Raw genomic sequence first — 17,320 nt, 5'->3', positions numbered from 1 at the left:
AACAACCCTGCCCTCAAGGGGCTTTAACTCTATCAGAATCTATTATATGGTAAGGATTATAACAATGACAAAACTTATGCCACCTAAACATCCAGGACCTATTCTGTCCTGTTATTAATTCATCTTCTTTGTTAGTGAACTAGACATTTGAACACTGGACCCAAAATGCCCATTCATCTTCTGAAAATCCCTGGGTTGTATTTTATGTACTGAGGACGTATTAGTGAGTCAGTGGCTTGTCTAAATGAGAATACTGGTCAGCAAGAAATTGCCAAAGTAGTTCATCAAAATGCTTCATTAATTTCTTTTCTGGTGTTCTGAGGTTTGTTTTGTTGTTCTTATTGATTCATTTTCAGGCATGTCCAGCTCTTCATGACCTCATTTGGGGTTTTCTTGGCAAAGATAGTGGAGAAATTTCCTTATTCAGTTCATTTTACAGATAAGGAACTGAGGCAAACGGGGTTCAGTGACTTGCTCAGAATCACACAACTAGTATATTTCTGAGGTGAGATTTGACCTCGGGAAGATGAATCTTCGTGACTCCAGGCCAGGTGCTCTAACCACTGTGCTACCTAGCTGCTCCATTGCAAGGTTTAGTTCAGTCTTAATCTTACGTTTTGTTTCTCATGGTTTGTTTGCCCCCAAATACCCATATTATACTTTCACTAGATTCTAGATTTCTGGGAAACTCAAAACTATTAGTTTGACACAAATATTGGGGTTGAACATTGAGAGTCCAAGTGTATTGAGAGATGTCCTCACTCTTCTTTCAGAACCAGGCTGCTATATCAGGGGACCTAAATGACCCAGAGGGCATTTTTCTTCTCTAATGACATTGACTTGAGCCCTCTTGTATGTTTCCTCCATTCTTAGGGGCTTTTTGACTTGTGCCCCACTTAACATATAACTGACATCATTTAGATTTTCAAAAGGATCCTTATTTCAAGGATATTGAGAAAAGAACTATAGGAATACCACCCTCCAGTAACTGGGTCATCACATTCCCCCTAAACCCCTTGCTCTGTGGGAGAATAGGCTAAAATTTAGTTCAGTTTCTACATAGCATTGCCCCTACCAAGTTCATGTCAAGATGTGGTATGGCTGCTTGATAAATATTTCCACTGGGCTGAAGTCCCAAGGGTCACTTTGGAATGTTGGTTCTTATCCTCAGAACATCAGTTATACTTCGGCTCTGCATTCTAGACTCTGGAATGCCAAGACACCAGAGTGATTTTTAAGGACCTTTCAAACACACCAGGTCTCAAGCCTTGAAACCTTGACTTAGGTCTAAAAAGAACAAATGGAAAAATAATATGACCAAGACCTGTTTCTCAAACCACATAGCTTCAAAGAGTAGACTGCCCTAAATTCTTCCCCCTTACTATGCAATCTCTCACCAGACACTGTGAGTGAAACACTCACCAAGATTCCCTAAGAGCAACTTGGGTAAAAGAGACTGTAGTAGGAGCTGATAGACCTTTCTGGTTGCTTCCACAGTCAATCAAAAAACTCTATCTTCGATATGGGCCTAGCCAACCAGTATCAGCTATAGAATGTCTATGTGTGTTCCACATTCTCCTCTAGTCACTTCCCTGAAACATCATCACACATCTCCAAGAAGCAATCTCCCAGCATCCTCAACATCCTCCAGCTGAGGCATTTGGTCAAAGCACCAGACACCCATTACAGAAGTCAATCTTAAACTGGGTTACTAGAACTTAGAAGTCACTTTGGCATTAGGTGATAAATAGAGAGATAGATAGAGAGATAGATAGTTATCCACATTGATACACATATATTATAACTATGTCCATCTCTACCTCTGTATTGATGTTTCAATATATCACTGTCAATATATCTGTTTATATCTGTATTGATACATATATAGAGAGAGATTATAGATATCTAGATAGAGATATTGACCATGATATTGATATAGATATCTATAGATCTGCATAGGCATCAATTTTGATCTAGACCTATCTATATTTTCTGAATATTATATGTCAAGATTAGATTTTAATCTAACACACAAAGGTGAAGATGCCACTTGGAGAGTCAAAAGAAATTATACTAGGTGCAAGCTAAAGTGACTTCTAAGTCCTAGGAATAAAGGTATATATCAGAAGGCAAGCCCTAAACATCCTCAGGATGCATTAGCTGGTCATATCTCTATGCCTGATGTTCTCAGAGTGTAGTGGAAAGGCAGATTATAAGGCACAGTGGACCAGAAGGTTAACACAAGGATGGATTGACCTTACACAGTCACAGATGGATTGGCATTGCATATGACCAATCATAGGGCAAATGGTAAGGCCTATTAGTCTTCTATCTAAAAGGAATATGAAAAACATATCCTTCTATCAAAAAAGAAGGATTCAAGCCTATCTTAATTAGAAATTGGGGAATACAGACAATTGAACTGCAATAAAGATGGAGATCAGCTTTCAGACAAGAATGTGAACTGGCAAGGGAACATTGTCAAGGTGGTTATAAGGGAAGAGCTTCTTCTCCCTGGCTCTTGCTCTATTGGAACTGAGCTAGACAAGCAGGCTAAAGCTAGGTAAGACTTCTCCCCTCCACTATCTCCCTGACTGCACCTTGTTTCTTGCTAGGCCAATCAGTCTATATATATATATATATATATATATATATATATATATATATATATATATATATATATATATATATATATATATATATATATATATATATATATATATATATATATATATATATATATATATATATATATTTTTTTTTTTGTAGATATAAAGTCACATGTAGGTATTCACGTGCAAAGATTGGCATCATCATAATCTTTCTCACTGAATATTGGAATACAACTCATTTTGTTAAGTTTCTACACTATTTAGACTGTGCGCTATTAGAGAGCAAAGTATTTAATAATATTAGTAGTAGTAATACAATAATAATAATAATAATAATAACCTCGTAGTGTACAGAATAAAAGAGTTGATCTCAGGGTCACAGATACCTCAGTTCAAAGTCCACTTCGGACGCATACTGGTTTTGTGAGAATGAGCCAATCTTTTAAACTTTCGCTGTCCCTAGGGAGCTCTCTGAGATTATATAAGTGTAACAACAGTGTTGCTAGCTACTGTTGTGGGGGTGAAAGGCCAACAACACCAGCACATAGGAAGGCTGCTAGCACAGATTCTTTGATCTGCTTTTCTGAGGAAAGCAAGGGGTTAGTGATCTTACCTTAATTAAATATACATATACCATTCATTTAGTTTAGGGAGAAAAGCCAGCACCCTGAACTTCAGAGCAAATACAAACAAAAATTACAAACAGAGACAATGTAAACAGATCAACATTTCTGTCTAACCAAATCACAACACATAGTTACCAAAGAAGCACCAACATCTGGATTTTCAAAGCCAGGGCGGGGTGCTGCTTTAACTGCTTACCCAGAGTCTTGTCACCAACACTCTTTCAATGAGTGTGCCCCCAAAGGCAAACTGCTAACCTTTGAGTTTATATACCCTTCTTCAGGGTCAAAGAGTGTCACAGTCATGGATCCCAAACCTATGTGAACTAGGCTTTCTTGTTTCTTAAGTAGGTCAAAAACTCTTGATTCAATCAAAGAAACAAAAGACAACAAAAAGTCCACTTGGCTTGCTTTTACATTTGAAAGGCAAGACTCCTCAAAGGTACTTGATTACCTCAGCATTGTAAAAGAGAAAATAAAAAAGTCCCTCCCTGATTACTATTACAATAAGCTGCAAAGAATGTCCCAGAAAGCATCCGTTAGTACTGTGAATTAACACACAAAGAATTTCCTACTGCAATGAAATCCCAAGTCTAATGGCAACAAAATAACAACAGCAAATATTTATAAAATATATTAAGTTTCACAATCCTGCAAAGTAGATAGCATGTATATTATTATTCCTAGTTTACAGATAGGATAACTGAGGAAGAGAAAGCCTGACATCTAGTCAAACAGATTATAAATGTCTAACCCTGGACTTGAATGCAAGTCTTTCATCTCTAAGAGTAACTCTCTTGTTACCATTCCACTATGCTTCTCAGCCACTACACACACACACACACACACACACACACACACACACACACAGAGTGATACACACTCACATTATTTATGTTCATTTCAGGGTTATGACAGAGAAGGTAAGCATAATCCCACTGTTAGAGTAAAGGCAGTGATGGCAAGATTATAGTCAACCATTATTCCTTTATATTTAAAAATTAGCAATTTCCGCTGAAGTCCTACTGTGTTGCTACACCATGTTAGCTAGGTGACCTAGGGTACAAATTTTGGCAGGTTCTAACAGAGAAGAAAGGACTCCATTATAGGAACTTAGTTGGCATAATGGATTGATGACTGTACCTGGAGTCAGGAAGATCTGATTTTAAGTCCAACTTCAGGTGATCCTAGCAAATCATTTAACTGCCATCAGCCTCAGTTTCCTCACCTGTAAAGTGGAGATATTAATAGTGCCTACCTCCCAGTGCTATTGTGAGGATTAAGTGAGATAATATACATAGAGTATTGTGCACACCTTAAAGCACTACGCAGCAATCATTATTAATACTGTCCTACTAACAAAACAAATAAAGTCAATGGTGGTAGACCACTAGGGGTGTGTGTGTTTGTGTGTGTGTGTGTGTGTGTGTGTGTGTGTGTGTGTGTGTGTGTGTGTGTTTTCCTAGATTTAGCAATCAATCCATGAAGATTAATTCATGGAAGGTATACACAATAATGAAATCACAATTTACATATTTATTAAATCACAAGTAAGGTATCAGATTGGCAACATTCTTATACATAAAGGAAACAGAATGCTTGGCATGAAGCCTGGGCAAAAAGGAAGAAAGCATTCACAGTTCTAATTGTAGGCACCACTGTTAGGGTTGAGTAGCTTTCAGATTTCTGATTGATTAAACTTTAGGCTTCACCCGTGGAATTTCTTCCTATCCCAGGACTGCAATTTAGTTAACTTTATTTTACTATGACTAAAAAGTCATCTTGAAGAGATCTAATATCTCTCCTGCTCTGAAACAGGTACCTCCAAGTTGTCCACATAGTCATATACATATCCATATATACATACCTGCATATACATTTATGTATACATATGTATAGCCATATATACACATGTGTATACATCCTCATATATATTCATACATGTATATCCATACACATACATGCATGCATGCTCAGACATATACATTTATAGGATATGTATATGTGTATACATGTATATGCCTGTGTGTATGTGTATACACACACACACACACACACACATTTGTGTGTGTGTGTGTATTTTCTAGTTTTTTAAAATTTTAGCTATTAAAAGGTACTTCAGATCACTTAAAAAAAAATCCTTCATTTTCTATATAAGGTCATTGAAGTCTCCTAACCTGTTCAAGTGGCTTATACAACTATCTACTGTCAATTTCTCTCTCCCTTCAAGATTTCTCCCCTCCTACCATGGTAACCTTTGCTTTTATTGATTTCTGCAGCTTGAATGGATATAATTACAGCTGCCTCTTATGCAAAAAATGTCATTTCAACAAAAAAATCTTTTTTTAAGATACTTGAAAGAAAAAAAAAATCATAGTTTATCTAGACAATCAGTGTGAGTACAAACAGTAACAGCACTGATCTCACAGCAGAGGCAAGATTCAATCTCATTTTGTAACATCTGTCCTCATTGATTTTTATTAACTAGAGAAAAGGTGGCACTATAAAGATTAGTGACTATATAACCTTCAGTGCAAAGGACTTACTTATGGTTACATATGGATCTGTGATCCCAAAAGTTTGAGAATTGTTTTTACCTCTCAAGACCAAAGTCCACATTGGGCAAGATGGCACTGTTCTACAATCCCTCCCTCATGGGGAGGCTGAAGTTGGTGGATCCCTTGAGCATGGATTGGCCAGATATCAGCAATGTCTGGCAAATATGGTAAAAAATCAAAGAGGGTAGGGACACCAGGCTGCATAAGCAAGAACAAATTGGTCCATGTCCAAAACAGGGTAGACCAATGCTTCCATGTAATCATCATTAATATTGAATTAGCGAATGCTGAAATCAATCAATCAATTAATAAGTTCCATAAAAACACAGACTATGTTCTCTGATTTTGTGTAATTGTCAACTATATCTTTATGTATATTCATCACGGTGGATAAGCAAAATCTTTGGAAGCAAGCAAGACAAATTATTGAAAGATACTTCAAATCACTCAAAAAAGACTTTACTTTCCATATGAGATAACTGAAGTCTCTGATCTTGTTCAAGTGGCTTCTCCAACTTTTTGCATCAATTTCTCTTCTCAAGATTTAATGTGTGCTGCTTTCCTGTCTTTTGTCTCTCTCATTCTTGCTACGTGACCACTTCAAATCTTTTGGGGTTTTCTTGGCAAAGATGCTGGAGTCGTTTGCCGTTTCCTTCTCCAGCTCATTTTACAGAGGAGGAACTGAAAAATGATTAGTGACTTGCTCGGGTTCATACAGCTAGCAAGTGCCTGAGGCCAGATTTGAACTCATGGAATTGATTCTTCCTGATTTCAGCCTTTGCAATCTATTCACTGCACCACTTAATGGTGATATGTATATGTGTGTGTGTGTGTATATATATATATATATATATATATATATATATCACATATATACACACATTATAGATATAGATATCAATAGGGATATAGATAGATATAGATATACTCGCTGATGAATTTTATGTCACTTCTTGAACTCAAGACCTCATTAGTAATATGCTGGAATCTACTTATTCTTACCACAAAACTTTCCATTACCCTTTAGATCAACTAAAATTATTTTTTTTCTGCGATCTTGAGCTCCTATGACTTCAATTTTATGGGGTCAATAGGAAAATAATGATTTATATTGTATATGCTAGTGGTGGAAAAACAAACAGGAATTTAAAATTTTATTGTGATAATTTCCCTATATACAACATAGGTTTGTGAACATTTCAAGAACCACAGCACCAACAAGAAAAGGAAAGGATCCTTCAATCTGGCAAACTTCTTCTGTAACTATCTGGTAAAGAAACCCAAATTAGAGTTTTGTCCAAGTGAATATAATTGAAACTACCAGGTCTTTCTTTCATATTTTAATCCTATAGATGAAGTGAAAGATAGAGGGTTGATTGAATGAATTTTAAAGCCCTCTAAGGATTTTTGAGGGTTGTATAAATTCAGTCTTTGTGATGAGGATATAAAAGTCCTTGCCTTTGAAAGATATCAAGTACTTGCTAACTTAATAATTATTAAAATGTCATTTCTCAGTCATTCCCCCAATACAAAAGTGGTGAGAAAATATAAAAATATTTCTCAAAAGCATTATTAACTATAATTTAACTAAAGAGTAAAGCTTCAAAGCACTATTAAAAAGGAGAATTCATACCAAACAATTCTGGCATGTTACCTCAAACTCATTATATTGGCAGAAATAAGACATATTGCAAGCACCAAAAGAAGGTCACTTGAGTAATTACATAGGACTTATTTAGGTGCTAAGTCATAGACAGGGTATATAGGCATACTGGTGGAGGAAAGTACCACCTATAGAGTTTCCCCACACTGACAAAATAATAGATACTTCTATATTCACACATTCATATATTGAGTAAAATACCTTTTAATTTCTTTCAGTAAAACTTCTTCCGATATGAAGAGCAGTATTATTTCACAACATGGACTTAAGGTGTGATTTATGTTCGGTGCTACCTAGTTCCTGATTGTTTTTTATAAACAAGGTAAACTCGTATAATTTTATGTAGTTTATCATTTATGAATACTGAATACAGGGAATGCAAAGCTGGAAATGGTGAGATTGCTTAATTCATAATTTAGTCATATCACAAACTTAATCTACTTTAAATTTTACCATTGGTGAGATGTAATAACCTCTGGTGTTTTGGGTGAACAAAAGAAAGAAAGAGAGTGAGGGAGAGAGAGAAAGAGTGAGAAAGAGAGAGGGGTGGGAAAGAAAGGAAGGAAGGAGGGAAGGAAAAGAAAGGTAGTCTACTTTATGGTGAGGCGCAAAATTAAAAATAAAAACATTTCTAGAATCCTGTAGAATATGCATATGGATACACATTTGTGTATTTCTTGTCAAGGGACAAATTACAAAGCAATGTAATTTAGAAAAATACTTTATGTATAAACAGCAAAAAAAAAATCAATTTGAAGGTTTGAATCAGATTTCATTCCCAAAAGCAGATTTAAATATATCCGTACTCCTATAAAGCTGCCCACTACAACATTTCTCATTTTCACAGCATTTGAAGGCCACAGATGTCAAATTTATCTACAATCTCAGAAAATATTTGCAAAGCATTGGGGATAAAATAAGAATATATCATGTGAAGATCCTAGCATGAGCTGTTTTTTTTTCTAAAGTGACTGGGGTAGCAAGGCATCTCCATCATCACTCATTGGAGTCCATTCAATAATTGCTACAATTCAGTAGACTTGGTTTCTATTTTTAGTTCTTTTATTAAAGGTTATTGGAGTTGTCTGGTTCCATCACACTGCGTTTCCCAACACGAAGCCAAACAAATAGCCCTTGCTGCTTCTTCTGTTGGTATTCCTTTGTTCTTTTTACTGATTCAGAGCACAAAATGTCTGAGATTACCTCTAGTCTATGACAAAATGATCAGGTAATTTGGAGAGGAAAAACAATCATCCAGCCAGATGATGAATTCAAATAGATAGAAATGGTAAACCTATAGAAACTCAACTAGAAGTAATTTTTTTAGACTAAAGCAGACCAAGCTTATATTGCTGTTTGGCTTTCAGAAAAAGCATTTTAACCTACCAGTTAGCCTTCAGTTTCTTCAACTAAAAAATTCTGAATTAATATTGACCTTCAGTCTGGCATAGAAAAATTTTAAAATGATGTTAAAAGCATGAAGCTCAAGTACCATGCTTAAACAAATAACATGTTATGTTTCTTTAGCACAGGAGTTATCGACCTAATGTTCACACATTTTGTTTTCATTTCTTTTTTAATTGACAAAAACATTTTAGTATCATTATGTTCTTTTATAATCTTATGTATTTTAATCACTGATACACAAACAGAAACACACACACATGCAGAGGTTAAAAACTCTTGGTTTTGCAATAATGTGCTAAATGATTTTTGATGGTACTTTCATATTTGAGCCATTTCATTTGCAAATTCATTATCAAGAGGTTGTGCTCATGCCCAAAAGGCTATAAAAAACTGCATACCCTTTGACCCAGCAATATCACTTCTAGGGCTATATTCCAAAGAGATCATACAAGTGGGGAAAGGACCCACATATAAAAAAAAAATATTTGTAGGGGCTCTTTTTGTGGTAGCAAAGAATTGGAAATTGAGGGGATGTCCATCATTTGGAGAATGGCTAAACAAACTGTGGTATATGAATGTAATGGAATACTATTGTGCTACAAGAAATGATGAGCAGATGGACTTCAGAAAAACCTGAAAAGACTTATATGAACTGATGCTGAGTGAAGTGAGTAGAACCAGGAGAACATTGTATATAGTTACAGACACATTGTGGGATGGCTGACTTTGATAGACTTAGCTCTTCTCAACAATATAAAGTTCTAAGACAACTCCAAAAGACTAATGATGGAAAAAGCTTTCCACATCCAGACAAAGAATTATGGAGTTTGAATGCAGATTGAAGCAAACTATTTGCTCTCTCTTTTTTGTTTTGTTTCTTCTTTCTTGCAGTTCATTACATTGGTAATAATTCTTCTTTGCAACATGACTAATGCGAAAATATGTTTAATGTGACTGTATGTTTAGAGCCTATATCAGGTTGCATGCTGTTTTGGGGAGGGGGGAGGAAGGAAGAGAGGGAGGGGAAGAAAATTTGGAACTCAAAAGCATGTGGAACTGAACGTTGTAAACTAAAACTGATGTATGTATGTATGTGTATATGTATATATATATATATATATATATATATATATATATATATATATATTTAAAAAGAGGTCGTGTTCAGGTTTATTTCATCTATGAAACCTATTGATTGGTCATGTACCTGGGCAAAATATATTGCTGCTTTCTTTTTTAAAAAAGCATAAAACAAAAAATGGAAAAGGTTCAAGACTGAAATTTTTGTTCAGCTGAAATGTGTTGCCTTAATTATTTTCATTTTTTTCTCCTTTTGATTCATTTTGCTTCTATAGACACTAACTGAGGGGAGAGAAGAGGATTCTGAATTTATGAAAGGGTAGCTGAATGATAGAATATGTTCTAATGAAAATTAACAAATGAATACATTTAACAAATTATTCTTGCTGCATTTACAATACCCCAAACTCAAGGCTAAAAATGCCAAGTTGAAGTCTTTTGAGATGTATTAATGACTAGATATGAATAATTTGAAATCATATCATTGTCCTTTTGTAAAAATACATTGCTTAAGTCTTTGAAAACAATTAGTTTCCTAATTGAAAGCTTAGGAATGATTGGATAGAGATTTAAAAATTGTTAGCTGTAGTAGCTGAACACTCCCAGCAGGACCTAAGTCTTAAAGAAGTTTTCAAAACCATTAGGAAGAGGTAAAAGACAGAAGAGACCAAGAAAGAGAAGAAAGAGGAAAGCCAAGCTAGTGTAGTAGCATGGAAACAATATGGGGTTTTCAAAAAAAGAGATATTGGTGAATGCTACAGTGAAATAAATGAGAATGAAGTCAGGGAAGAGGCCATTGAATTTGTCAAGAAACTCATTAATGACTTTAAAAGGAGCAATTTTGGTAGATGGATACCCGATTTCAAAATCTATACAAGGGAATGAAGAGTGAATATACAAATATAATAGGATTTGTTCTCAGTAAAAACTGAGTTCATATTATTCCTCCAACACTTGCATGCCATATGACTCTTGGGAAGTTGCTTAACCTCTCAACTTCATTGTTCTCACCTGTAAAATGGGGACAATAACAATACCTATACCCTTGGGTTTTTGTTGTTATTTTATTATACTCATGTTACCTATTTGATATAAAAAGGAGAAAAGAGATTTAAATGTTTTCTCTGTCATAGTGAAGCCGATAAATGTGTTTCATAAAAAATATTTATAAAGGAGTAAAAAAAAACAAGTACAACCACAGAGTAAACCTATTAAAATTACATTTATCAAAATATTTTTTTTAATTCACAGATTCCAAGTTAAGAACCTCTGACCTAGAGGAAATATGTGGTACAAAATGAAATATATTTTTGCATATCTTTGGGACCATATATTAGACTTAATCATGATGAGGCTTTTGATGTTTTACATTCTGTTGGCTGGAAATTATTTAGAATTTGAATACTGTGAGACATAGCAAGTGTGTGTAAAATTAGGTCTACTTGATTTTTTCAACTCCTGTCATTGTCTTTTTTGTATAAAATAAAGCAATTCATTGGCATTTATCAAAGTTGGAAAAAAAAGTATGAAATATCACATTAGAATTAAATAGAATGAGGAACTTTGAAATACAATAGATGTCAGTTGCCAAGAATGGTAGTGAGTAATGTTGTGGAGAGGGAAAATGTGAACCAAGTGCTGAAGTCAGCTAATTGACAGGGGTAGTGATAACCTTAAGGGTGCTTTGCCAAGGAAGGAAGGTAATGAGATATCTGGGCAAGTAGTAGATAAAGGGAGGAAAGTGATTTGTAAAGAAACAATTTCCAGTTCCCAATTTTGTCTGAGGCTGACCGTAAAGACTGACGACTCAGGTACCAAACTGAAAACATTTTTTAACACAATTCATTCAACATTTTTCATTTATTGGGATGTGTAGCATGCCAGGGTAAATATAATCATATTTTGGGTGTTGAGCTGGCTAGAGTAAGGGTCTAATATAACATAATATTATATCATATATCATAACATACATAACATAACAAATACACACACATACATATTTATATACACATATATATTTCTTTTAGAGTGCCATAACAAGGTAATAATATATCCTTTTATTGCTGAGAATCAGAAATTTGGTGCGCTATGTCAGCCCTTGTCAAATTACATCAGGAGCACCTTATTCAGTCTTTATGGTCACATATTAGGAAGGTCAGAGATTAGATCAAGTATCTGGAAGAGGATAATCAAAATTAGGAAGGAACAATTTTATCAGAATAACACCTTCGGCAGTTATGTGTAATCTACTGATCTCTTCAAGGAATAATATTTGTTAAACACGTCAGATAAAAATTCTGGGATTGCAAAAAAGAAAAAAAAAACAAAACAGCAAAAAAAAACCCACTAAAGTTTAATAAAAACAAAGATACTTTCCTCCCCTCCATCCAAGGTCATGGACCCCATGAAATCTATCCATGGACTCAGTTCATGAACTACAGTGTAAGAAGCCCCAAATAAGTGCATTAACACTCCTGGGGAATTAGATTTGTTTATTTGACAATAAAGAACAGACAAAAGTAGGCCTCAAAGGTTTCCACCTTCCACTGTAGACAGTTAGGTTTGATGTAAAGAAAATCTTCCTAAGACATTTTTTTCGGAGGAGCCACGTTCCTGTTCACTAGATGTCTTCAAACAAAAGTTGAATGGCCATTGCTTGAGGATAATGCAATAAGGTTTCTTTTACATTTGGTGTTTGAGTTGGTTTATGAGGTCCCTTCAAACTCCAAGATCCTGGGATTCTGAATCTTCTAGGTCCAATTATGGAAGAGTTGTCACTGTTGTACTGTTACTATTCTACCTACCTTTTCTAAGTTGTATGTTTTAATCCCACCTTCTGCACCTCAATAAATGCTGCCTGATACCTCTAGGTATTTACTGAGCTAGATTTCCTCTTGGGGCTATATAAGGTAAAAAAATAATAGGAAGGGTGCCTAAGTAGAATGGCAGCACATCTGTGCATTGGCAGGTGGTAATTTATGCCATCAAAAAATACTTTCCATTATCAATTATGTACCACTTCAAAGGCCTACTTTCCTAAGGTATGGAGCAGAAAAAGATTGAATGGCTCTTTAATTCTATGATAATTCTAATTTTTTTTAGAAAGTATTTTGCATTTTCTTTCAAGTCTAGGCAATTGTGTTAATAGTATATAATTTTTGTTCAGTTGATTTCTCATCACCCAATTAAATTCAGCTGGGCCTCTTGCCTTGTAAATCACCAGGGCTGTGATTATCTTATGATAACCAGATACCCTGTTTTGTGTTCTTGCTTAATTGGTAATATACATAAGAAATGTTTGTGTTGGTTCTGCAAGATTAACATCTAATTTACAGAACAACAAAAATACTTTGATTTTGCATTTGTGCCAATATTAAAATATCTCTTCATCCCAAATGGTACTTGAAAACATTGATTTCTTAGAGATATGTCTGAAAGAAAATAATTGGGTATGATATTGTCTGCTTGCATATCAGTGAAAGAAAGCAAGATGAGTGTTAGTAATGCTGGCTTTTAGAGAGGTGCAGGGAATTAGATTTAATTGTGTCACAAGCTGAGTGTCACTCCCAAACAATAAAACTATGAACTTTTCCTTGAGTGGCTGTGAACAGAGAGAGTAAATTTTCTTCAAAGTAGCAGTGGCAAATTCTTTAGAATATGTGATTTACACCCTGACAGTTTGAAAAGAGGATTTGAGTTTAAATGAGCTTTCAAAATAGAAATTTTAAGTGATAATAGCTAAAGAAAACTCAGTCTAAATTTTAGGGGGTAGAAATGTTAGGTCTATTAACACTTTTCTAGAACCTAATGTGAGACAGATGCATATACACATTTGAAATATACACATATGTAATGAACATGTGTATTACACATACATGCATGTTCATATACTTATATAAAAGATACTTTTGTGTTGTCATATTACCAAATAAACTGTGTTGACCCTGTTGCTTCATTTATACTACACATAGAATAAATATAGTATTTGCTTCTGAAATATTAACACTCAATTCACCAGACATCCAAAAGTGTTTTAAGATTCATGTGAATATTAAAATAAGCGTGCATAAATATATATTTTCATAATCAGATCTATAAGATTTCTCTTCATAGTTAATATCCTTGTGGTGGCAATGTCAATTTCTTTGAGAATATGAATACAATGTAATGCCACATGGACTTGAGGAAGATATTTGTTGAAATGGTTAAACGCATCCTTCCCTCTGCTCCATCAATCAGAAATTGCTGGTAGCCATTTCCAGTGTTTATAACAGTTTGGTGTCTGTCTAGGGAACAAGGGTAAAACTAAACAGATCAAATGTAGCCTTTGCCCTTTAGTGTGCCTGACAGATTTTCATCGATGGACAAATAGGCCAGCAGTATTTTAATGGACTTGTGGATCCATCTGTGTTCTATGTATGCTTTCATTTTTCTTTATTTTGCAGCATATAGATGAATGAAATAACTGGTCCTCTAACAGCACTGACATCTTTGTTAATGAAAAATAGCTTGTGTAAGAAAGACTTTTAAGTAAAGTAGAGACTAAATTTCTTGATTCACATCAATTCAATTCGATAATTCAAAAGGCATTTTCATTCTCACTCTATGTAACGTATTCTTCCAGTCTCTGAGGATACAAGGGCACTGGAAATATGAAGATGAAAAAAAATGTCCCATCTCTCAAGAAAGTTATATCCCCCTGGGTGTAAAATATGTAAATGTTTCAGTAAATACAAGTTAACTTGAAGAAGAATAAAGTATTTATATTCAGAGGGATCATGGAGTAAATAAGTGTAAAAGCAACTTTGAAAGTATAAAATCATACTCAACTGAATTTTTATTATGGTTATTATGTTATAGCACTCTCCACAATTATGGGTTCTAGAGAAAAAAAAAGAACATGACACAACTTTCAGCCATTTGCACTTCTACCCCGAATTTGTACCAGTTATATGAAAACATAGTTCAAGTCTGGGTCTAGGAATAATGAACTGTAAGGTACCTGTATTCTCTTCCTTATCACCTTGTCTCTTGAAGCACCTTGATTTTAGCTCCTGAGAGGTCTGGATTTGGAGTTAGGAAGACCTGGGGTCAAATATTACATTAGTCCCTTACTTATGGTCCAGTCATTTAATCTCTCTGGGCATTGGGCTCCTCTATAAAATCAAGCCCTACATCTATGAATTTATGACCTTCAAAAGTACCTACCAGCTCTACTTTTTATAATTCTAAGACGCATTGTTCTAGGAATTCATTAACATCTGAAAATATCTCTTCTTCTCTACTTGGCTTGGATGTGAAATTCCTCTACTAGGCAGGTCTTGAAGAAGTAAGTCAATATTATATTTCTCCAGTGGCTTCATATCTGGATCCAAAAGGTTTTGATGGGAATGAAGGGAAGGAGAGAAGCAAGTTTTTCTCCTCCAGTCCAGAGACCCAAGACTTTGTGCTCATTCCCTGTCTTAATCAGGATCTTTCATTTGTGGTCTTTGTCATGCCATTATTCTTAGTGTTCATCTTGGGGAAATATATATACACACACACACACACACATATATATGTATATATGCACACACACATACACACATACATATACATACACACACATACATACACACCTGATTTGATATACATGTATACTTATATATGTAGGAGTATATAAATATAGTGTGTATATACTATACATATGCACATACACATATGCACATACATGAATGTGCATATGCATCTATGTTTGTGAGATATATGTATATACACATTTATACTTGCATATATTATGTATATATACACATACATACATACACACATACATATATGAAATGGGCAGCTAATGTTGCTTTCCCCAGAGTCAGGAAGATTCCTTTTACTGAGTTCAAACTCACCCTCAGACATTTTACTAGCTGTGTGAAACTGGGTAAATCACTTAATCCAGTTTGTCTCAGTTCCTCATCTGCAAAATGATCTGGAGAAGGAAATGGCAAACCACTCCAGCATCTTTTCTAAGAAAACCCCAAATGGAGTCATAAAGAATAATATATTTCTGAACTGAACAATATATGTGTAATGTGTGATGCATGTCTACAATCAGGGATGGGGAACCTGTGGCCTCAGGTCCACATTTGGCCCTCTATGTCAAGTGTAGCCCATTGACTGAATCAAAACTTCATAGAATAAAATGATTTGTTCTGTACAACTTGCATTCAGCCCAAAGATCACATTCAAGGACCTAGATGGCCACATGTGGCCCTGAAGCCACAGGTTACCCACCCGGGACATACATAAACATGTGTATGCATGCATATATATATATATATATATATATATATATATATATATATATATATATATATATGCATATATGCATATATATATACACACACATGAATGCAGCATGCATAGGCATGTATGTGTATGTGTGAGTGTGGGTGGATGGGTGGGTGGATGTGTCACATTATCTTCTTCTAACATACCCTTAGTTTAATTCAATATACATCTAGTAAACACCTATTATATTCAAATTATTGTGCTAGGCCTTAGAAATGAAGAGACAATATTTTTTTGAAAAAACATCTTCTCAGAGGATTCTGGGAAGACAGTGGAGTAGATCAGAAAACTCCAAGCTATCAAGATTTTCCCCCACAAAGGAGTTAAAATAGCACCTTAGAATGAACAAAGTATGGGTGGAGACAAAGAAGAATAGGGGTACAACCAGGATCTTCCTGGGACAGTTTGAGAAGATCAGAAGAAAAATCTCAGGACCAGGTTTGGTCCCTGGGTGGAGTAAACACCTCCAGGCTAGATTCCCTTTCAACAACAAGCAGGCAAGCAGATTCAACAGCTAGTGGCAAGCCCTGGGGTTAGTTGGTTTGATGGGCTGCCTCAGCCTCAGCCTCAGCCACTGGAACTTTTCACCCTGGGATAGTGAGGTTAATCATGCGTTTGAGCCCAGGCAGATTGAGGGAACCTCTGCCGATGAGGAATGCCAAACCCAGCTGTGCTGCAGAGAGCAGTGGGGGTGAGAAGGAACCAGCACACCCTGGGTGAGAGCAGAGCAAGTGGGGCAGAAAACCTCTGGCTGTGGGCACTTACAGGAGGTTTTTTTTTGGTTCCAGGCTAGAGGGGAGAACTGAAGATCTGGGCCAAGAGGCACCATTTCCCATACCCTAGAGCAAGAGGTGATTACAAAAATCAAGTTATTTCCACAAAAAAAAAAATGCACAGGCAAGGGAGAAAAAATCCAATGATAGAAACCTATTATGGGAATAGAGATGACTGGACTTCATCTTCAGAGGAGGATATTCAAGTAAATAAACCCCCAAAGAGCAATGTCAAGTGGTCACCTGCCTAAAAAGAATTTATAGAAGATTTTAAAAAAGA

This window comes from Trichosurus vulpecula, chromosome 6, assembly GCF_011100635.1.
Source record: "Trichosurus vulpecula isolate mTriVul1 chromosome 6, mTriVul1.pri, whole genome shotgun sequence".
Taxonomy (NCBI): Eukaryota; Metazoa; Chordata; class Mammalia; order Diprotodontia; family Phalangeridae; genus Trichosurus; species Trichosurus vulpecula.
This window is presented reverse-complemented; position numbering follows the sequence as displayed.